Source organism: Phascolarctos cinereus, unplaced genomic scaffold, assembly GCF_003287225.1.
Source record: "Phascolarctos cinereus isolate Bilbo 61053 unplaced genomic scaffold, phaCin_HiC Scaffold_5;HRSCAF=322, whole genome shotgun sequence".
NCBI classification, from domain to species: domain Eukaryota; kingdom Metazoa; phylum Chordata; class Mammalia; order Diprotodontia; family Phascolarctidae; genus Phascolarctos; species Phascolarctos cinereus.
In genome coordinates this window covers 271,354,021-271,378,542 of record NW_027555958.1, presented here as the reverse complement: position 1 = coordinate 271,378,542, position 24,522 = coordinate 271,354,021, and the positions used below count along the sequence as shown (strand labels likewise).

At 42.9% G+C, this 24,522-nt stretch overlaps 1 long non-coding RNA gene across 1 annotated transcript; it reads right to left on the bottom strand.

The window, feature by feature from the left end:
* Nucleotides 1-1,153: 1,153 nt before the first annotated feature.
* On the bottom strand, nt 1,154-20,960 carry LOC110218304 (uncharacterized). The gene is made up of 5 exons (XR_002327262.2): nt 20,231-20,960; nt 16,125-16,370; nt 10,512-10,728; nt 5,175-5,283; nt 1,154-1,984 (listed from the first exon to the last, which is right to left on the bottom strand). It is a non-coding gene; the product is annotated as an uncharacterized LOC110218304 (long non-coding RNA).
* Between the last annotated feature and the right edge of the window lie 3,562 nt (nt 20,961-24,522).

Sequence of the window (24,522 nt, the reverse complement as noted above, 5' to 3'; positions counted from 1 at the left end):
CATCTTCCTTTTATTCTCAGGATGACAGAGAGAATCAGGTAGGTATCATTATGTTTATTCTGAAGGGGAGGAAACTGAGGTCCAAAGATATTTCAGTAATTTGCCCAAAGCCACATAGCAAATCAGTGGTAGAGTAAGGTCTGGGACACAGGCCTACTGGCTTCCTATCCTATTACATCATTCTTGGGGATGACCTTTCCCTAGTAAATGGGAGAAGATCAGGATGAATGTGAGTGGGGTGAGGAAAGAAGGAATGAGAAAGAACAGGAGCTAGTGAGGTGGGGAGAAGGATTGTGGTAGGTATGGATAAAGGGAAGGGAACAGAGGAAGCATGTTGGCTTTGAGCCCTCATCTATGATATGAGCCAGTCATCTTGTTCTCACATACAGGAAACAGGGCTTGTAGCACTATATATAGACTTAAAATTGAAGGTACCCTCAAGGTTATCTAGTCTGATCCCTCCTACTGCAGATGAGGAAACTGAGGTCCAAAGACGTTAAGGTTGGATGCCTCTTTTCTCCCACCTCTATTTTTTTTTTTAGTTTTATTGTTGTCTTTTGTTTTTTTGAAACTCCACCAGCCACCACTACTAAAACTTTCCTTGTAACAGCAACAAAAATGCTTTTTAAAAGAAAAAAAAGCAAACAACCAGTGACTTTATGATGCCTTCCACAGTCCATACTTCCCTACCTCTCTACTAAGAGAAAGAAGACATTTCATCATTGCAATTAAACAGAATTCTGCTTCTATTTAGTGCTGTTTTTCATTTATATTTGTAATCAGAGCTATCCCCTACATATAGCATGGTGGGGTGTCATTGTGTGACTGGAAGGAAGGCAGACTAGGCATCTCTAGCCTCTTTTCATCCCTCCCCCCTTATCCAAGGGAGACTTTAATTCTTGCCAGGAGGGAAAGCAGGAAGCTGGGGTCAGAGACCACCACTCTGCTCTCCTCAGAGAGAGGGGGTACCAGATTAGAAGTATATATATCTGCTCTCTTAAATATTATTAGCCTAGGTGATATGATTTTTCAGGTTCAAGCTAATTTCAAATCACTGTTTCATTATTGAGGGAAAGAGGACTCCCAAGCTTTACATCCAAGGCGCCACCTCTTTCCCAACAAATACCATTTCCACAGTGAACACACATAGCAATTAGCCAAGAAACCCATTTATCCAAATTGGTAGCAAAATAAAAGTCAGAGAAAGTATACATAGGAGGATATATACCATACAATATAGAGTGAAGGAGTTCTTCCATTGGGAGCAAGGTAACAGCTCAGGCAAGAAAGAGAGTCCTGGATCTCATCTAAGGGACATTTCCTGAATTCTCTAGGGTAGCAAGCTGGGGACTGGGATGTGTTAGAGACTGCTTGCTCCTCTCATGTTGGCTTTTTCCCAGAGTCTTCTTTTCCTTCATCTACCTGAAGCAGGATTGGCATCTCTTCTCTCTCAAAGCTAGAAGCCAGAAGTACCTGGAGTCCAAAAAGACTGATGAGAACCAAAAAGACTCAAAGAAATTTGAGGAGACTCCCAAGCATGAGAGCAGACCTCTCCTCTTCTGCTTTAACTTCCCTTGACACCTGATGCAGATCCAGGGTATTGCTCTCTACCACTGAGAATCCCATATCAATGGACTTTGGCACTGGGGTTACACATTATTAGAGGCTTGGTATATATTGTTCTCCTGCTTCTACTGACTTTGATGACTCTGAAAGAGAGAGGGAGGCTGATGACTTTGTGCAGCATTGCCTCACTTAAATCTAATTCATGAACAAGTCAAGATGTCACCCTCATAATGTAATTGGTCCTCTTCAAAAATGAATGACAAACAACAGGTACTTGATTCACTCTGCATCAGGTCATTCAAGTCTTCTCATGTGTCTTTAAATTCCTCAAAGTTGTCATTTATTAATTCATCACATTCACATGTCATACACAGCCAATCCTCAATCAATGGGCACCCACTCTGTTTCCAGTCTATTGCTACCAAAAAAAAAGTTCTATTATAAATACATTGCGATTATGAGAACTTTCCTCCCTCATTTTTATCTCCTTAGATATATTTCCAGTAATGGGCTGGTTGGAACTGATTCCAAATTATTTTCCAGGAAAACTGAGTCAATTGACAGGTGAAAATTAACTGTGTCTTTCTTCCCATAAACCTCCCAACATAGTTGTTGCTGAGTTATTTCAGTCATGCCTGACTCTTCATGACCTCATTTGGAGTTTTCTTGGCAAAGATACTGAAGTGGTTTGCCATTTCCTTCTCCAGCTCATTTGACAGATGAGGAAACTGAGGAAAACAGGGCAAAGTGACTTGCCCAGGGTCACACAGCTAAGTAAGTGTCTGAGGCTAGATTTGAACTCATGAAGATGAGTCTTCCTGATTCCAAGCCCAGTGTTGTATCCACTAGCTTCCAATACAATTTCCATCTTTTATCATTCTTGCCACTTTCAGATACCTTCTATCTGGGAATTACATCTGGATCTGAGAGCTCACATTTGATGCCAGGGGCCTCAATAAAATCAGGTGGAGGGAGGGACCACGATATTTGTACAATTCCATTTTAAGCTAAAAAGCCCATTATAAGTTGTTCAGATCCTAGGTCCTTTTTGCAAATAGGACCAGGTTCAGGAAACAGCCTACCACTTGATGGTATTTTACACTTGCCTGCTTGCTGGTCCTGTCAATGTTCTAAAAGGGTGAGCCCCTTTTAGATTTCAACAAAGTTGAAGGGCTTGAGGGGCAAAGACAGGAAAAAAATGAAATGCAAAGGTAAGGCCCTTTGAGGTATAAATGGAGCACGCCACACTTTAGAAGGGGTTAGAGACTTCAAATATCAGTTGAGTTTGATTCCTTAAACCTTGAAGGGGACAACCCAGGACCCAGAATGCAAGAGCCTTTGGACAGGTCTCAGACCACCATTCTTGACTCCAGACCAGCTCTCCCAGCCATCACTGGGGGAAGCAACATCCGTGGAGAAAGATCCCACCATCTCCACCAACTGCCACTAACAGGACGAGGAAGCCAGTCTAGCTGAAGCAGGAAGGCACTCAGAGGAACAGGCAAAAGGCAGCACGGAGCCAGGCGATTCAAAACAATCACCACCCCTCACTTAAAGCATCATCTCTCACACTTTGATCCGGACAGTACAGGACCCTGAGCCGGGGAGCCTTGGGTATAGCAATACTCCTAGCCCAATGCCCTCAGTTATCATTCTGGGAAGCAACCCTTGTGGAGATGCAGCCTGGAAACTGCTCCTACAGGTGCTACAGTCACAGTTACTGAAGACCTGGAAAAATAAATTCTCAACACCCCCAAAGTCTTTGGTACCACTTCAACATCAGGAAATGATACAACATTAAAGAAGAGGCATTAACAACTGCTTTGCCACTGTACCCTAAGGACCACAGAAGTTTTCCATCTGACTTGCAGCTGAAACTTTCCATGTGTGCTGTCTCCTGTCTTAGAATGAGATCTCCTTGAGAGGAGAGTTGTCTTATTTTTCTCTTTCTATCCCCAGCACTTAGCAAATGCTTTGCACATAGTATTTCCTTAATAAATGATTTATTCATCAGATGAAAAGCCTAGTGAAGACAATGAACTTCCCCCATAGTATAGATCTATGTCCCCAACTACTTATTTGCATTAGGCAAATAATTAATAAGTAAGTAAATAAATAAGCAAATAAGCAGGAATGTGGGAAATGGAACTGGCTAGTAATCTTAACAAAGAGAGGAGTCTGTCACTGAGATAACCCAGCTCTGAACTAAGAAGAGCTATCAAACAGGTTGTCAAATAGGAAGAGCTATACCTCTCCCACCTCCTTTCTGGGAGGTCATAAACCTCAGAGCTAAGGCCTTGAGGGAGTCAAAGAGGAAAGGCTCTGATAATCCTAAACTAAGAATTGCTGCCCTTTCTGAAAATTCACAGTAGCACTTCACCTGAAAAGAGTGCTATAACTCCTCTAACAAAAGGAACACAGTAATGTCCTGCTGAGCCAGAGGCTAGAGGTGTTGGGGATTGAAGCTGCTTATCAAAGGGCAAGCCAAGGCAATCCAATATATCTACACATTCAGTAAAGACCTCTGTGCCCTGTAAGGACACAGCTAAGCAATGGAGCGACTTATCTATCGTCGGTGCTATGCTCCGCAGTGAATTTCATAACGATTCTCTGGAGAAAGAAGGGACATTGAGGTCCTATTGTTCCAGTGTTGGGAGTTGCTTTGGATATGTGTGTTCCCTACATAAGTTCCTCCCTACCATTGTACAGTAAGTTTGTGCCCACTCTTCCCCCCACCCCCTACATAAAGACTTCATTTATAATTTTTGGAAATCACGTTCCAGATTTTTCAGGGCAAGGGAGAAATTTTATAACTACTGGCTCTTTGGATGAATGTCTTTGCTAAGAACTTAAGACTACTGGCTGATTGTTAATTGGAAAGACACTAGTAGGGGCTTGTAAGCTCCAATAAAGTGGTAGTGCAGTGGATAGACTGTTAGGGTCTAGAATCAGGAAGATCTGAGCTCCAATCTGGCCTCAGACAATTATTAGACCTGGAGTAAGCCATTTAATCTTTGTTTGCCTCAGTTTCATCAACTGTAAAATGAGGGAAATAATAGAACCTATTTCGAAGGGTTGTTGTGAGGATCAAATGAGATAACATTTGTAAAAGCACATAGCACAGTGGCTGGCTCATACTAGGTACTACATAAATGCTTATTCTCCTCTCCTCCCTCCTACACATTAAGAATGGCCCTCCATAGGACCCTTTGTAAAACCCTTTGTAACCACCCCTTTGGGGAACCAAACTTCTAGTTCCAATTCAAGGAGGAGGACTGAGCCCCCCAGCTTGATTGTAAAGAATGCTAAATTTTAAAAAGAAGAGATGGTTTGTCCTGATAGTGAGCATTCTGTGTCTGGAGTCTGGAAACCTGTACTGTAATTTCAGCTCTAGCCATACTCCTAGGCATGTAATTTTAGGAGGCAAATCACTTGTCTTCTGCATACACTTGTTTCTCTATAAAACAGGAGTGATAATGCCTAGCTACTCCCTCACTAGGGAAATAGTGAGTGAAAAATGAGATCATAGATGAATCATAGAAAAAGTGAAAATGTGGAAGGATTTCGGAAAGCTTAGAAGACAGGTTGTAAAAAGTATTAGTTCTCACCACAGGTCAGGACACTTTTGGCTTCTCCATAACTAGGATGATGGCGTATACTGAGGAAACGCAAACTCATCTTAACATCATCTTGAGCCAAACACAGTGAGGGAGATATCTAAGGTAAGGAAATAAGACCTAATTTATCCCAAAGCCAAACAACAGACATTTGGATTATTCATACCATTTCTCCACTCTATTTGTGTGCATGTAGAGAACTAGCCTCTATCATTCCCAATCTTCTTTCTTCCATCACTCTATTCCTCCCTGTTCTCCTTGACACCCGTAGTCCTGGATCAGAGACCTATGAGATTTGCTCACTCCTTAAACACCTTGAGAAGAACATAAAATAGCAAATCTCTGAGAGACCTCAGAGTTCAAGACCTGAAGTCAGAAAAAGATGTGAGTTCAAATCCTGCCTCAAACACTTGCTAGCTGTGTGATCCCAGGGCAATTCACTTAATTGCTCACAGTTTTTATAAAATGGGGATAATTATAGAACTTCTTACTTTGGGTTAGTATGAGGCAAAAAAAAAAGAGAAAACATTATAAACCTCAAAGTACTACATAAATATGAGTTGTTATTATCATTATTACCCTTTTTAATAAAAAAAAAATTTAAATCAGTCTGCTTTAAAATCCTGGCTTGTAAAATGGATTGTATGATTTAGAGCTGGAAAGGATCATTTTATGGTTCCGGTGTGTGCATATTGTGTGTGCCTGTGTCTGTGTTTGAGTGCATATGTGCATGCCTGGGAGCTAAGATGGGAAGAGAAGATGAGCGGACAGCCATTGAGAATCACAGAGGCTGGCACCTCCTTGTTCAGCCAATATAATTATGACCTTGTAGTCTGACCTGGTACCATGGCTACTTCTGTTATGGAGGGGCACTTCCTGCACAGTTGCTGCCTGAAACTCCCAAGTGGATCAACCACCTCTTATTCTTTCTGCCTGTCAAGGTGTCTGGCTCCCCTGACAGCTCATTCAGGTGAGGTGAGGACAGGTTCTCCGGAGCCACCTCCCCAGGTGTGATGATGAATATGCCATTAGCCTGCCTGTGGTTATGTTGGCAATTGAACTGGAACAGGAAGTAAGTTTCATAAACTGGAGTGCTGACAAATTCATCAGACAAATGAACCTGAGTGCACAGCACTTCTCCACTTTGGAGATTGGAGAATTGATTGGAGAATCACAGGTCCACTGACTAAGAGCTGGAAGAGACTAAAAAAAGACAACAACCACCAAAAAAACCCATCCTTCTTCCTCCTCCCCTCCCCCTTTCCCTACCCATTTCACAGGTGAGAAGATAGAGGCCCATATAGGTTTAGCGACTTGCCCAAGGTCACATATCTAATAACCTACAGAACCTGGATTCCAACCCAGGTTGGAACTGGGTTAACTCCCAAACTAGCCTTCTTTCCACCCCAACTGGAAGCACTTCCACTGCCTTCTGTACATGATGATTCCTCTCCAAGGTGAAAACAACTATTAGGCCTCTTGCCCAAATTGAATCTAAAGAACATTGATGTAGAAGTCAGGAGCTATGGGTTCTAGTCCCAGTTCTGTTCTTAGCTAGTGATTATGGGCAGCTAGGTGGTGTACAGATTGAGTGCTGCGCCTGGAGTCAGGAAGATTCGTCTGGCCTCAGACACTCACTAGCTATGGGACCCTGGGTGAGTCATTTAATCCCGTCTGCTTCAGTTTTCTCATCTGTAAAATGAGTTGTAGAAGGAAATAGCTATCTTTGCAAAGAAAACCCCAGAATGGGGTCACAAAGAGTCGGCCACGATTGCATAACAACAAAGAGCTTTTATAATCTTGAAGTCATTTTACTTCTCTCCTCTGTCTTTGTTTATCTGTAAAACAAATAGAAAGGGGGGCACACACCTTCAATAACAATTGTGAGGCTGCACGTTGGTTTAGAAAACCCTATATTAATGTTATATGTGTTCTATCATATTTTTATTTATTTTGTTAAATATTTCCCAAATGCACTTCCATATGCTTGGGGCCCATTCAGAAATGTTACCGCATGCTGCTATTTGGACTCCTCTGGCCTCTGACTTCTAAGAAGGGATTTTCTAACTTTGCATCTGCCAAATTTTAGGTTTGAGCATGTATACCTCAGAATACTGCAAATGCAACAAGTGCTGTAAGCTAAAGCTTCATTTATTGTTTTGTTGATTGCCTAGATTGAAGGGTGAAGGGAAAGTGTTCATAGTGTAGATTAAACTTAAAAGGAAATGTCCTGTGTATGTTTTTTTGGGGAAATGTTTTTCAGTTGTTTCAATTGTATCTGACTTTTTGTGACCCCATATAGGGTTTTCTTGGCAAAGATCCTGGAACAGTTTGCCATTTTATTCTCCAGCTCATTTTACAGACAAAGAAACTGAGGGAAACAAGGTTAAGTGACTTGCCCAGGGTCACGCAACTAGGAAGTGTTTGAGGCTGGATTTGAACTTAGGTTTTCCTGACTCCAGGTCCAGTGCTCTAGCTACTCTGCCACCTAGGGAAGCAGGTTATTAAATATTTACCAGGACACACCTGGCACACAGTCTAGGGGAAAATGGGCTCAAACTTAGAAAGCCATATGTGACAAAGTAGTAACTCATAATTCCTCGTTGGATGAAAGTCCTTTTCTTCCTTCCTCACAAAATCTCTATATCTATCTATCTATCTATCTATCTATCTATCTATCTATCTGTCTGTCTGTCTGTCTGTCTGTCTGTCTGTCTATCTATCTATTCACCCATCCATCCATCCATCCATCCATTAATCTGTTTGGTTATTGATAGTGTTGGAGCATCTCTCTTTTGGGATCTTCAGGGTACCCTTGTAGAGTCCTGAAACTGCAATTCTTGTTGTTCCCTTGATTGTCACAATTTTCTCCTATGTGCCTAATTTGTCCTCTCTCTCAGCTCCTACATGGATGTATTAACTCTTGCTGGCCCGTTCTCTCCAATAATATGGTCAATGGGGGTGGGAGTGGGGAGTGTGACACTCCTTCTAAGTTTGGTCTTCTTCTCCCTTTCTGCCTTCTGGCTACAGATGAAAGGTTCTGCCTCCTCAAAAACCTCCCAAAGCTTACTCTTGAAGCAATTGCTGGAATGCTGTGGCTGGAATCTCCTTTTCTGGCCCAGAAGTATGCCTAATTCTATCAATCCCAATAAATTTTGTCATTTGATTTCACCCACTGGCTTGAAGTACTTTAAATCTTCAAACCTAGCTTACCTTTGATCTGCAGACTAAATAGAGGTGTCTAGGAATTATTCACACCTAGTTTACACATTTGATTGATTGATTCTATAACTCAAAGAGGCTTTTCACCTGATAAAGTTATTAGGGCTTAGAGCATTTTGTTGGTTACATTAATTGGGATTGGGAGCTGTGAAACACTCTTTTTACACCTAGATAACAATAACTCACATTTCTACAGCACTTGAAACTTTATAAATTTTTTCATTTCATTAAATATTTCCCAATTACATGTAAAAAAATTAACAATCACCAAAAAATGTTTTGATCTCCAAATCCTCTCCCTCCCACCACTTAAAACTTTATAAAACATTTTCCTCACAACCTATAAGGTAGATGGGGCAAATATTGTTATTTCTATTTTGCAGGTAAAAAAACTGAGGCTCAGAAGGGTGGTTTGTCTAGATGATATCTACAGAGCTTGTATATGTCAGTCTGGTATTTGGACCTAGGTTTTCTGAACCTAAGAACAGCACTATTTTTCACCACACTACCCATCTCAGGCTGATTCACCAATTCTAATGGTGTTATTTTAAGATTCCCCTCTTGGGGCAGTTAGGTGGCTCAGTGGATAGAGCTCCAGCCTTGAAGTCAGGAGGACCTGAGTTCAAATTCAACCTCAGGCTATCTGTGTGACCCTGGGCAAGTCACTTAACTCAGATAGCCTCACCAAAAGGAAAAGATTCCCCTCTCATATTTTGGCGACAGTGAGAGACTTGAATCTTTGCCTCCAAAGCCAAACTAGATCCCTGAACTTGACTCTGATTTGTAAAGAGTTTTCCAGGCTCCTAACCTCACCAGAATCCTCCCTGATCTTGGGTTTGGTATTGTAGCAAGCAACACAAAAGTCCCCGGTGCTTCAGCCCCCTCACCACTGAGGCCTATTCAATTCCAATTCTGTGACTCACAAGGACCACTCATCTAGGAGAATACTCAAAAAAGCATCTGCTTGCAATTAATATGCTTGTAGATGCTTAATACATGCTTATTTTAAAAAATCCATTTTTGTGTTATTCTGAACTTGACTAATCACCGACATGAACATTTTCACATGTATAGAATAGAGGAAAGAGGATTGTACATGAAAAAGCAAATCTCCATTATATATAGCTTGTTTTTTAAGGTTTATAATACATCTAACACATTAACTCCAAAAATGGCTTGCTTATCTGTGTTTCCCTTTGAACATACTTCTTTTCTCTTCTGTGCACTATTTTTTAATGCTATATTGAAGATTTTGTTTTCTTTAATCACGTCTTTATTCCCCTCTTCCTCATTTCCCCTTTCTCAAAAAAACCCCTCCCTAATAAGTAATAAGCATAGTCTAGCAAAACAAACCTACACATTGCCTTATGTTAAAACATATTCTTCATTTTTATTCCATCACCTTTCTGTCAAGTGATAGGAAACACATTTCATCCCTGGTCCTTGAGAGTTGTATCATGGTTGCTCATTGCATTGATCAGAGTTATTTAGTTCCTATCGAGTCCACTACAAATTTATGTTACATAATCTCAACTGGGCCCTCATTGTAGCAAGGCAACCTTTTTATACCTCCCTAATTGATCCACTATCCCACTCGCCGCTGTGGCTTTTCCAAACCTTTTCATCCTTCTTCAAACCTCCCAGGTTCCCCCACCTTCTACCCTCTCAGCTGAGAAACTTGCCTCAAATTTCATTGAAAAAAAAAATGAAGCCATTGGTCCAGACTCCCTCTTCTTCCTTCTTCCTCATTTCATTTCAGCCTTCTCTATCTCCTCTTTCACCCCTATCTCATATGATGAGGTGACCCTTCTCTTTAGCCAGGCAAGTCCATTTATATGTATAAGTGATCCCATTCCACCCTTTCTTCTCCAGCCCCTCTCTCATTCCTACTCACTAATCTTTAATCTCTGCTTGTCTACTGGTTGCTTCTCTGCTGTCTACAAACATACATGTTTTCCCCATATTAAAAAAAACCCCTCCATTCACCCACCCATCTCCCCTAGCTATTATTCTATACCTTTCCTCCCTTTACTGGCTTAGCTCCAGAAGAAGGCTGCCTATGATCAATGCTTCCACTTTTCTGCCACTCACAGTCTGGCTGCTTACCTCATCATTGATACTCTTTCCAAAGTTGACCTGCTCCCCTTACCACCTCCTCCATTTTAAATTCTCTTCTCATGCTCATCAATTGAGTTAAGAGAGGAAGTTCTTTTCCCACCTGAAATAATGCAGTCATAAAAGACCTAGAATATAACCAGTGTAAGGGAGAGGGTCTCCAAGCCAGTTCTCCTTCCTTCCTTCCAATGATTCAGTCACAGAGGACCTAGAATGTGATAGAAAGGTATTAAGGAGGCGTTAAGGAGTTTTCCAACAACCACTAACAGCTCTAGTCAACCAATACTTTAATATATACTACCAGTCAGGAAAGACTAATGTAAATGCAGGTACTTTGTCCTAAGGATCACATAACACTGAAGCCATGGTGATACCTTAAAAAGGATGAGTACAATATGTAAAACTCAGTGAACTAGATTGCAAACAAATAGCAGTATAGCTAGAAATTTGGAATTTCTACTAAACAGTATGCCAGCAGTGAACATGAACCTTGCTTCACTGAACCAGCCTTCTCTGCCTCATTTGTCTGCTGGGGAAGAGAAGAGATGGTTGATGGACTGTGAAAACTGATACACACCAAGAAGCAAGATGATAATGTCAAAAGACTCAAGTGCAGTCTCTTAAAGACAGCTTACTATTGACAAAATGGCAGAAGTCAAAGCCATGCAGCAGAGTAGTGTGCCTTTCACTGATCCCACACACAGTACTAGGAAACAGTTCCATTAATTTGTTTTAATAATGTGACCTTTTACATCTAGGTCATGAATTCATTTGGAGCTTATTACAGTCTATGGTGTGAGATGCTGGTCTAAACCTAAATTTCTGTCAGACTGCTTTTAAGTTAATTCCTTCTCTACATCTTCTGATGTCTAGGGGACATCAGCATAAATGTTTTTCTCCCCTTATAACATGCTAACCTTCCAATTCCTTAGTCTCTTGAACTACCATGATCTCCACTCTACCTTACTTATATGCAAGAATATTTTTTATTTCAACATGACCTAAAAATCCCAAAACTTTTTTATTAGACTTTGTTTTAAATCCACCTTCAGACACTTTCAGTTGTGCAATTCTGGGCAAGTCACTTAAGTTCTGTCTTCTTCAGTTAGCTGAACTGTAAAATAGCACCTACTTTATAATTGCACCTACCTCACAAGGGTCATTGTGAGAACCAAATGAGGTAATATTTGTAAAGTGCTTAGCACAGGTACAGAGTAAGTGTTTAATAAATGCTTGATTTCTTCCTCTTCCCTCCTACACAAGGATGCTGGCAGTGTCAAAGGAAAGGGATGTATATAGGAGATGTTATGAAGGTAAACTGGTAGGCAATAGATTGGATAGGGAATGTCAGAGACAGTGAAGAATCCAAGATGGCACCTATGTTGCCAGCTTGAGGAGAATAATAGAGTCCCTGACAGTAATTGAGAAGTTAGGAAGGGGGGAGAGGTTTTTTTTTCGGGGGAAGACAATTAGTCCAGTTCTGTGCATGTTGATTTTAAGATATCTATGGGACATCCAGTTTGGGATGTCCAATAGGCATTTGGAGATATGATATTGTAGATTAGGAGAGAGATTAGGGCTGGATAAGTAGATTTGAGAATCACCAGCATGTACATGATAATTGAATCCATTGCAGCAGATGAGATCACCAAGTGAATTAGTATAGTGGGAGAAGAGAGGTAGATCTATGATGTTGTTGTTATTGTTTGCCCTTCATTCTCCAAGTGGATCAATGACCTTATGAGGGTGACTTGCAAATAAATTGGATTTAAGTGAGGCAAAGCTGTGCAAAGTCATCAGCCTCACTCTCTCCTCCAGAATCATCTGAGTCCAGTGGCAAGACATACATCAAGATGACTGGTGATATTCCAGGGGCCCATGATAGAACCCCACAGGACAATCAGAATTATCAGGCATGACCTGAATGAAGATCCAACAAAGAAGATTGAGAAGGAACAGAAGGAGCAGTTAGATAAATAGGAGGAGACCCAGGAGAGAGCAGTGTCCTGAAAACCTAAAAAGAAGAGAGTATCTAGGAGAAGAAAGTGACCAAGAGTGTCAAAGGCTGCAGAGAGGTAAAGAAGGATAAGGATTCAGAAAAGGCCACTGGATTTGCCAAATAAGAGAAATTGTGAGTAACTTTGGGCACAGCAGTTTCTGTTGAATTAAGAGAATTAAGAAGAGAGTGAGAGGAAAGGAAGTGGAGACACCTACTGTAGATGCCTTCTCAAAGAATTTAGCCACTAAAGGTAGGAAAGATATGAGATGAGAGGGATCGATGGATCAATGGAGAATTTTTTGAGGATGGGGAAGATATGCATGTTCATAGACCGCAAGGAAGTGTTTAGTAGTAATGAGAGACTGAAGATAGGTGAGATGATAGGGATGTTAGAAGGGGCAATATACTCAAGAAGACCTGATAAAATGGGATCATTATACAAGTAGAAGAGTCTCCCTTGGCAAAGAAAAGAGCCACCTCTTTATGTGGGACAGGGGTGAATGTGGAAAGGCATCTAAGAGATGTGACTTGATAAAAAAAAAAAGGGAGAAGAGGAACCTCAGCAAATGGCCTTATTTTTTTCTTCAGTGAAATATGAGCATGATTCTCAGGTAAGAGGGTGATGGGAGGAGGAGCCAGGAGAGGTTTGAGGAGAGATGAAAACATTTGGAAAAGATGCTGTGCTGAGTGGCATAGCAAGTCAATTAGGGAGGTGCAAAGGATTACCTTACTGTAGTGAGGGCCCAGTTGAGATGTTAAATCTGTAGTGGATCCAGCGGGCACCATTTCCTGATTTTGGACAGCTTTGCTTGTCAGCACACATTAGGAATGAAGGTAGTAATGGTGGGAGTAATTCAGGGCTGAGGCTTGGCAGGGCAAAATCAGTGATAGAATAAAATGACAAAAGATTCCAGAGAAGAGGACAGTGTAGAATATAACTGGTTCACTAATGGAAGAGTGTGGCCAGTTGCAGGGGTGATGGCCTGGGAAAGACGGAAGGCAGAGGTGGGGAACCTGTGGCCTTGAGGCCACATGTGGCCCTCTAGGTCCCCAAGTGTGGCCTTTTAAAAGAGATTAGTTAGGGGGCAGCTAGGTGGCACAGTGGATAGAGCACGGGCCCTGAAGTCAGGAGGGACCTGAGCTCAAATCTGATCTCAGACCAGACACTTGACACTCACTGGTTGTGTGACCCTGCGCAAGTCATTTAACCCCAATTGCCTCAAAAATAAATAAATAAATAAATGTAAGGGGCTAATTAAAAGTGCAGCCTTAATAAAAAGGGATTTGTCCTGTAAAACTTGGAGTTTTTATTAAGTTTATTAAGGGGATTTGCTCTGTGAAGTTTGGATTCAGTCAAAAGGCCACACTTGAGGACCTAGAAGGCCACATGTGGCCTCAAGGCCACAGGTTCCCCAACCCTGACTAAGGGGTCAAGAGACTATAGGTTACCATGAAGACAAAGAACAGGGTTTGGGGTTGCAGGACAGAAGGAGAGATAGAATGACAACAAATTGTGATCAGATAACAGTCAGATGTGGCCTGCTACAACTTATCATATGTCTGTCTACATGTTGTCTCCCACTTTTTTCTGGCCCAGATATAATCTCCTCCTGGGCAAAAATGGTTCCTCTTTTTTGATTTCTATATTTCTAGTCCCCAGTACAATGCCAGCTACACAGTAAGCTTATTAGTTGATTGATGTGTTTAGATATGCTGTACCCCTTCCAAAAACCCATTCTAGGAATAGATGCTCTGTTCTCATCGTTCAGAATCTATTCTACTTAGATAGAATTCCTACTTGTGATTCCTACTCACATCCCAAGATTTCCTACTCATATTCCAAGGAAATGGGCAAATTGAGGAGGATGACCCCATAGGGCTCTGGGGGTCCCATTGTCCTCTGGGAAAATCCCACCCTGACTATGTTAGCAATGCCCAAAAGAAAATCTCTAGAGTGCCTTCTCTTGTCTCCAAACGTGCTCCTGAACCCTTTGCTCCCATTTTTGCTGAGTAAGCAATGAACTTCCCTTTGGCAGGGATCCCTCTGTAATAGAAAGCAGCCGCCAGCCCAAGCAGGCCTCATTTGATTGGCTTCCTCTGTTGGCCACTGACCCACATCTGCTCTGTAACTCTTATCTCACAATCCCTTTACTCCAACAGCTTCCTGCACATTACTCATCCCCCTTCCTGACCTTCAACCCTGTTTACACTTGGACTCCTGGTCTACCCTCCTTTCCCCCTCCCCCCAATCCCAAACACCACATGCAGACCTCCTGTGGGATTCCCAGGCTCCAGAGAAGATTCAGAGAGAAACCTGAAGATGGAAGTCTAACCTGAGGCAATTTGGATACATTCCAGCCTGCTGGTGTGGCAAAACTGGGTAGTTTCTCACTGCCACTTCTTTGTGGATATTTTCTCTTGATCTCTGAAATGACCCTTATGATTCTCTTCCACTCCACTTCCCGCCCCACTTTTGGGTTGAGTAATAAATATGAGCCTGAATTCTAATGAATATAATTCACAGAATCACCCAGTGTCTTAGTTGGGAGGGATCTGAGGCAGTGCCTTAGTCTAACAAGTGCCTGAATGGGAATTCCCTCTCTCATATCCCTGACAAGGGGCTGTGCAGCCCCCACTTGAGGGGGAACCCTTTGCCTTCCAAAGAAGTTCATGTCAAGGAAAATTTTCCTTTACATATATTGTAGAGCCAGAATCTGTCTCTGAAACTTATCAGTCCTGGTTCTGTTCTTTAGAGGCCATACAAAATAAATCTAATCTCTCTTTCTCAAGACAGTATCTCCAATACCTGAAGCCCATCAGTAGAAGCTGGAGTGGCCAAAAGTCCAGCTTCTGTGATATCTGAGCTGTCCTGGTTGAAGTTGAAGGCCAGAAAGCAAATATATGGGAATATCCAAGATCCTTCTCCATCCACATGCAGTTTCTACTCTCCAGGAGAAGGGACACCAATATGTCTTTGACAGTTTCCCCAGGGCATGGAGTAGTAGGACTTTAGATTTAGTAGCTTTTAGCCCTGTTATTCCTCTCCAACTATGGGGGAAGAGGCAAATACTGGACACCTTCTTGGCTTGTCTTCCCACCCTCAGGATATTCAGGCTTCATGTCTTTTGGACATAAATGAAAGAGCCCAGGGCTACTAGAAAAGTTACTCAATCCTCTAGCCAGCCCTAAGAATCTTCAAGTGCCAAAAGTGTGAGTGAAAGTCTTGGGCCTTGTTGGGAATTTGCTTGGAGGGCTGAGAGATAAAGCTGTATTCTTTATGGAAATGGTGGGGGTGGGGTAAGAAGGTGGAGGTATGAAGAAGGCATCTAGAAACTTCACACAGTCATCTAAAATTGTGAAGACTGACTTAGGTCCAGGAATCCTGGTCTAGGGAGGGAGTTTTTCTGAACAAGGAAATCACCCAAGTGTTTACAACTTTGAGAGGGTTACTGGCCAGATTCCTGGAGGTGGAAGGTCACTAAAGATCAATCAATGAGAATTTTTTTTCAAATTTAATTGTTTTTAATCTTGAGATCTGCATTCTCTGCCCCCCACCTCTCTCTCCTCTCCCAATTGAGAAAGCAAGAAAAACAAACTCCCATTACCAACATGAAGAGTTGAACAAAACATATGTCTGCTTTGGCCATGTAGAAAAAATATGTCTCAATCTGTATTCTGGGTTCACCTCTCAGGAGATGGGTGGGGCAGCTAGGTGTTGAAGACCGGGCTGGTAAGCAGAATCAGAATTGGGAAGATGCCTCTTCAAGAGTTCAAATCTGGCCTCAGAAACCAGCTTGTGAACCTAGGCAACCCAGCCCTGTTTGCCTCAGTTTCCTCATCTGTAAAATGAGCTGCAGAAGGAAATGGTAAATCATTTTAGTGTCTTTGCCCAGAAAACCCCAAATGGGGTCATGGAGAGTCAGACATGTGAGTAGCATGTTTCACATCAAGTCCTCTGAAATTGTGTTAGTTATTGTGTTACAGAGTTCCTAGTCTTTTTAAGTTACTTGTCTTTACAGTATTGCTGTTTTTGTATGAATTGCTTCTTTATTCTGTATCAGTTCATGCAAAGTCTTCCCAGATTTCTCTGAAACCATTTTCTTCATCTCAGTAAGTATTTCTTAAGCTATATGGGCCGGACTTTGCTGTAAGTGCTAGAAACACTAAGACAAAAAAAGAAAGATTCTCAGCCCTCAAGGAACTTACATTGTAGGGGATGGGGGTGGGGAGACAACTATTCTAGATAAGAGGACTATTTCTGCACTAGAGGATTGGATGCAAACTTCAAAGAACTGGTAATGAATCGAATTGGGAATCTCTCAACCCACACCACAATTATCCCTAAAAGAGGTTCTCCAATTTATTGAAGGACTGTACTTTTAAATGCTTAGCTCCTTAATTCCTATTTAATGACTCTCATGAAAGAATTACTCAAACCTTCTAGGGCACCCAGTCCCAGGAATACTTCTCCCCAGTCGTGAGCTAAATCTCCCCTCTCCTCCCTACCATGGCATGTATTTTGTGGGGTGTGTGTGTGTGTGTGTGTGTGTGTGTGTGTGTGTGTGTGGTGGTGGTGATGATTCAGACTTGTGGTTCTTTTGTGTGAAGAACTTCTTGGTGGAAACTGTCACCTATGCAGATCAGAACCTTATTTATAACTTAGTCATATAGGGTACTGAGTGCATTGAGAAGTAAATTGACTTACTCAGGCTCACAAAGTCAGTAGATGTGACAGCAATGATGTTCCTGATTCCAAGGTTCCTTCTCTATTACTCCATACCACCTCTTACGACAGTAATCATGTAAGCAGCTAGGTGTCCCAGTGGATAGATCACTATACTTGCAGTCAGGAAGAACTGAGTTCAAATCTGATCTCAGACATTTACTAGCTGAATGACCTTGGACAAATAACTTAACCGCTGCCTGCCTCAGTTTCCTCATTGGCGAAACAGGGGTAATGATAACACCCACTTCACAGGGTTATTGTAAGGATCAAGTGAGTTGGTGTAGTAAAGTCCTTTGCGAAACTTAAAGCGCTATATAGGGGACAGCTAGGTGGCGCAGTGGATAGAGCACTGGCCCTGGATTTAGGAGGACCTGAGTTCAAATCCAGCCTCAGAAACATAATACTAGCTGTGACCGTGGACAAGTCACTTAACCCCATTGCCTAGCCAAAAAAAAAGCACTATATAAACACTACTTGCTGTTATTATTAGCTATTAGTAGTCACGGAATACTAAAATGTTAGAGCCAAAAGGGTCCTTAGGGATAGTCTAGTCTCACCACTTCATTTTTTTTTTTTAACAAACAAAAAGAACCCAAAAAGGTTAAATGACTTGCAATGACAAGGTCACACAACTAAACAGCGCAGAACTGGGAGGGGGGAGAGGAAGTTTTCTGACTCTTAATTGAGTGATTTTCCTACTATCCTATACTATGAATCACCACTATCTTTCCATTTGCTATCTGGCTATCTAGCAGTATAAAAAAAAAAAGGAGTGTAATTTCAGGGTAACTTAGGTGTCACCTAACCAGAACTCTACTCTCTTTTGAAATACTAAACCTAATCATTGTTTAACTTTGTGACAATCTCACCACTTGCCTGAAGGCATTTGTTCATAAAAGAGAATTAAAACCAGAGACCCTTGAAATACTTGTGGACATTGTTGTAGAAGAAGCAAGGTATAAAGTTGTTGATCTCAAATCAATTGAGAGATGATCTGTAGATAGTGTTCTCAATCAAATTATTCTTTTTTTAAAAATTAATTTATTTTTAGTTTTCAACATTCATTTCCATAAGGTTTTACATTTTAAATTTTCTTCCCCTCCCTCCCCAAGACTTTGAGCAATCTGATGTAGGCTATATATATATATATTCCTATTAAATATATTTTCACATTGGTCATGTTGTAAAGAAGAATTAGAACCAACAGGAGGAACCACAAGAAAGAAGAACAAAAAAAAAACCAGAAGGAAAAAAAGAGCAAATAGTATGCTTCAATCTGCATTCCAATTCCATAGTTCTTTCTCTGGATGTGGATAGGATTTTCCATCATGAGTCCCTTGCAGATGTCTTAGATCTTTGCGTTTCTGAGAACGGCTAAGTCTATCAAAGTTAGTTATCACAAAACGTTGCTAATACTGTGTACAACGTTCTCCTGGTTCTGCTCACTTCACTCAGCATCAGTCCATACAAGTCTTTCCAGGTTTTTCTGAAGCCTGCTTGCTCATCATTTCTTATAGCATAATAGTATGCCGTTACATTCATACACCACAACTTGGTCAGCCATTCCCCAATTGATGGGTATCCCCTCAATTTCCAATTCTTTTTTTTTTTTGGTGAGGTAATTGGGGTTAAGTGACTTGTCCAGAGTCACTAGCTGTGATACTCACTAGCTGTGTATCATGCGTCTGAGGCTAGATCTGAACTCAGGTCCTCCTGACTCCAGGGCCTGTGCTCTAGCCACTGCACCACTTAGCTGCCCCTAATTTCCAATCCTTTGCCACCACAGAAATATTTTTATACATGCTATAAATATTTTTGTACATTTAGGTCCTTTTCCCATTTTTATGATCTCTTTGGGATACAGCCCTAGAAGTGCAATTGCTGGGTCAAAGGGTATGCACATTTTTGTAGCCCTTTGGGCATAGCTCCAAATTAATCAAATTATTCTTTTGCATAACTTTTGTTGAAGATAAAATACTGGTATTTTAGTTTTGCCCCTCTTCTGGAAGAACCTTCTACAGCTAGCATGGGGAAATTTAGAAATCAGAAAGAAAACTGAGACAGTTCTTCCTTAGTGAGTTTACTCGCTCCACCCCCCACCCCATGAAAATTTTAAAGATATGAATCACCCCTGCTTAGTCTCCTCCTTCAACCCTGACTTAAGAGTGTCAGGTTGAGGGTGTGTTCAAATGTCCTACAGACTGGCAACGAATATGAAGAGATGGTAGTACAGTAGCTCTTCTTCGAATAAACTGAAAAATCGAATGAGAGGAAGCAGGAGAAAAAATCCAAAATTGTGCCCAAAGCTTGCATGGACAACAAACTCTCCCCACACACTAGATGACTGGGCCCCACCCCCTTGGAGGAGGTGGTAGCGAGGTCTGGATCTTTCCTCGATCTCATAGGCTGGGGCTCCAGGCACAAACAAAGGGAGAGTCTTTCAGGGAGGGGGGTCTACTCGAAGATTGGCGGAGGAAGCTGAGTGTGTGAGAAATGAAATTGGGCTAGGGAGGAGGGGTAGGTGGTGTTCATCTTGGGGGGAAAGAGAGGGGTTTTTTTTTTTTGCAAGATTTAAGGTGGCTCTTGGCTTGTTACAGGCTGAGAAGCCGCACAGCTTTTAGATTATTTAGTCAGTACCTGCTAATTAGTGGGGAATGGGGTGAACTGAGGGCTCCGACAACATCTGGAGATTACATACCCAGGTCCCTAAAGCAATGCTGACAGTGGACACACTAACTGCATGGAATGAATTGGGAATTTTTTTTTTTGGTCATCCTAAGGTGGTGGGTTCCACCTCCTTAAAAGAGGCGTGGCGAAGTACTTCCATTGACTAAATTTGCCCGCGTGGGAAAGGCGAGACGGAAGAAGCAGAGCCCTCCCTTCCCCCAACCCCGCAGCCTTCCCGCCTCTCCCCCCACCCCACCCCCCGCTTCCCTTGTCTCCCGCCACCACCCCCGTGCCTTCCTCCTCCCCCTCCCCTTCTACCTCTCGCCTGGGGTACTCCCAGACTGAATCCGTGGCCGCCGCCACCCCCTTTTCTCCGCCTGCTCTCACTCTCGCGTCTTCCTCTTTCCCCGGGGGTGAGACCTGAAGCAGGAAGCTGCTGGAGGAGGCAGCGCCTGGGGCTTTGCATTTCGGCAGCTCCGGGTAGGATCTGGAGAGAGCCTAGTGGTTGTGGCGTAAGCAGCAGCTCCAAATTTGTGCGGGGCCGCTGCCTGGTGGGCCCCTGAGCTGGCTGCGGCTAGCAAAAGGATGGAAAAGATGCTGACAATTCCCGAAGGCTACGAGGACCGAGAAGGGGGTGCCTGGGCTACCCCTTCTGCGTCACTGGAGTCTACAAACCTCGCCGCTGGCTGATGGAGAAACTGGGCAAAGGCAGCTTTTTTGCAGATCCCTTTCCTGGGGGCTCCCCAAGTGCCTTGCCTGAGAACCCCCATCTCCACCCCACCCCAACTTTTCCTGAGGCCTTAGAGCAGATATTCGCAGCTTCAGGATGGAAAATAGCCCAGACCTGGCGACCTCCCAGAGGTACGTACAGTAGAGCCGGGAGCCGAGCAGAGGTGCAAAAACAGAGCAAAGCGGGAGAGAACTGAAGAAAAGAACGATCAAGGCCCAGGAGACAGGACTGGAGCATATTGCTCGGAGCCAAGCAGTGCTTGATCTGCGGACCGCGCCGTATGGAATCGGGAACACCACCCGTCCCTTGGCTTTTTTTTTTAAGTGTTGAGAAGGGGATTTTTTTTTCCTCAATGGCAAAAGAATGTCATTCCCCCCCCCGAAAAAAAAAAGGTCAGCCAAGGAGAACCCCCCACAAGAGAGATGGTCTCGGTTGTTGCAGACAGAACACACGGCTTCAGCTTGGCGGGGAGGAGAGATGGGATGGGGGTGGAGTGGGGGTCGTAAATTCCTTCTCTGTAGCTTTCGGAAGCTCAGAAGGGTCAGAGGCTCAGGAGAGTTGCCAGGTACGTGCGGTTTTCATTATTATTATTATTATTTTAAATTTTCTCTCCAAAAGAAAAGGGAGAATAAAATCGCCGCTGGTGTGTAAGTGGTTTTCTTGTAAACGTGTCTTTACTCGGGGGTTGGGGATCGGAAGCAATTAAGCCACTGTGGGAGCTGAGTTATAGGCTGGTTCCAGCTTCGCAGCCCCGCGATACAGACCTTATTCAAACTCCAAATGCATGCTGGGGACGGGGGCGCGGGAGGGGTGTGTGTGTATGTGATTTGAGGATGCCACGCTTGGAGAGAGTTTCCCTCTTGTAGCCTCGGGCTTCTAGCCGCAGAAAGTGCTGCCGGGACCAGAGTTCCCCAAAATTCCAAGCCCATGCATTTAGCGCTCTTTGTTTCCGAAGATCTCGTCTTCCTCTCAGAAACCCGTCCCTTTTTCAAAACCTGCCAAGATTCGGTCTTAGCTGATTACAGGAGATTTCTTCCCTGGATCTCAGGGAACTTGTTATTGCATTGTGGAAAGAACAGGCGCAGCTCCCCTACAAGGTTCATCGTTTCTCTCAAGGAGTACTTGTCTGGAGGCTAATCATTCTTCCCCCACCTTCGAGTCGCTTTCCCCTCCCCCACACACTCCCAACAAAAACCCCACCAATTTCTCTTTTAAGGAAATCACCTAAGTTTAGGTTTGTTTGGTTTTTTTAATTCCCCAACAATCTTTTGAAAGGGCTACCTTTTGAGAATAAACGAAATATGGAAAGAGAACAGGAAGTCCATTTTATGTTAAGCTATTTTAAAAGAGAGCATACCGTATCCCCCTCCCCGAAAAAGTTACAGATGAGAAAAAGATTTCTCCACTTCCTAATCTTAGTTTAGAACTTAATTTTGTATTTAAATACTTTTGCTTATTTTTGTTTGAAATTTTTCTGTTCGGTATAAGTAGAAGAAAGACCTTATTTAGCTGGGAATTTGGTACCCCTTTTCTCTCGGTACCAAGATAATTTGATCTCTTCTCGTAAGCCCCTTCGGGTGAAATGAAATTCTATCTAAGCAGAAAAATGAAGACTATTTGGTGATGGGGAGGGGGAGGAGAGAAACTTTGGCTCCCTACTCATCTCTCCCATAAATTAAGCAGAACAAAGGGTCTGAGCCCAGCAAAGGAAGAAATGGAATGAGGGCTGGGAATTGCCTGCCTCCGATGGAGGCAAGTTTCGAAAAATAGAGCCAAAGAAGTTTGTCTCCTGAAACGTCCTGGATACTACACCTTCCGAAATATTTGCCAAATTTTTTACGTGGTAGAGTGGGGAGGGGATGTGTGTGTGTATGTGTGCGCGCGCAAGAAACATGTAAATCCCTAATGCAGACCGTGTGGTGTTTGTGCGTAAATACCGCCCTTGACGCCTTCTCAAACTACTGTGACTTTGGCGTCCCGGAGAAGGCAGCCCAGACCGCTGCAGTCCGAGGGAAGGTCCAGGGCCACTTATCTGGGAGATTTGTCTCCCTTTTTCCCTTAAAGAAACTCCATCGCTGCCTCCAGTAGAGGAGGGAAGGAATTTTTCTGAGGCGGGAGAACTCCAAGTTTCGGTTTCAACGTCCAGGGGAACTGTGTGGGATTTTTAAAACAATCAAAAATCTTTTCGCCTTAAAAAATACTCTCCAAGCTGTCTAGACCCCCTCAGCGGCCTTGGGCTCCCCAGCCTAAACCATGGAAAATTTATTTCTCCCTCAAAATAAAACCAAACCAGCCAGAAAGCATCAGCTTCCTTTGGAAAAAGGCGCCGAAGATTTATGTTTCCCTGAATTCCCCACACTCTAATTATCCCTATTTTTAGTTGACTTATGATCGGTGACCACGTTAAACATTTTTCATTAGGAACTTTCTTTTTCTTTTTTCTTTAAAGAAAAATAAATGGAAAAAATTCAAACGTGCCGTCCGCTTTGAGGACTTTTTTTCGGAGGGGGGGACGCAGAAATAGCAATCGAGTGGCTTTATTCTTTCTAAGATCGAGCCCCATCCCACATACCCTTTACATTTTTTTTACACAGTTTTTAAGGGTTTATCCCAGGCCCTCCAGCTGCACAGAAACGGAAGAAAGAACGATTTCCCCAAGCATCTTCCCTTCTTAGGAAACTTTTCCTCCTCGGTCCACCTGCATCCTGGCTGAGACAGTTCGGCGATGGGAATTGAGATCCCGGTACCGCTGTTATCAGTGTCTAAGTGTCTAAGGTATATTTATCGAGTAGCCCCCTCGCTTTTCTTAGACACTGACTCTTAGTTGCTCCCCAACTCCTCCTATGGCTCCCGATGGATTTTTCATTGTGCGGTTCCTTTGGTGGGGCCCCATGTTCTTCCTGCTTGCCCGAAGTTTTCCAAGAGTTGTGGCAGGCCGAGGCTCTCGCCTTTCGTCCCACTTGACTTGAACTGAGTAAGGGAAGGAAGGATATTCCCTTTCTCCCACCATCCTATTCAGAAAATTTCAAAATTGGAGGCAATTATTTTTGTTGCCTGAATTTTCTTAGCCTGGCCAAAATTCTGAATGCCTTTTCCGGGGCGGGGGTGGGGAATGGGGAGGGGAGAAGTTAAAGTATCGCTTAGGGTTTGTTACGGGAGTTTGCAGGTTTTTCTGCCTTCTGTGTGTGAGCTTGGGGTGGGGGGGGGGAAGGAGTGGGTGGGAGACTCCCTGCTTCCCTCTCTCCCGAGGCCTGTCTTGTCCCCACACCCCTCTTCCTTTGTTTTGCTTTCAAGACAGTGAGTTAGAAGCAGCAGGAAAAAATAATTAGATGGAAATCAAAGATTAGACGAGAGAACGGCGAACTGAAAAGAGAGACTGGGGCCAGGACACTCGCCCGGCGCCTCATAAATCTTTTTCCAGGCTTTTGTCTTCATCTTCTGTCCCATCCCCTTTGAATTTCGAAACTTATCGACCAGCTCTATCCCAACCTTTAGCTTTTCTGAGAGTGAAGGAAAAGGCTCTCCAACGATCCTAATTTCAGACATCTATCCAATTCCTAAGTCCTTTTCGAGCAAGTGTATTCTGAAAGGTATTCGAATGAATAATTAGTTATTTGAGTTAATTCTTTTGAGGGAGAAAGGGAGTTGAATTGAGGCTCTCTTCAAATCCCACCCCATTCCTATTTCCCAAAAATATGGAGAGAGAGAGAAAGAGAGAAATATCAATTGATTGTAATCAGTTTTTTAAAAAATATTTTCCATTATACCCAAAAGGTCTCCAATGGTCACAATTACCTTCCCCCCTTGCCTGTGTGACTCAGTTGCCCTGAGAAGTTGTCAATCTTGTATAAGGGGCATTTCTCATTGGGAGGGGGTCAGG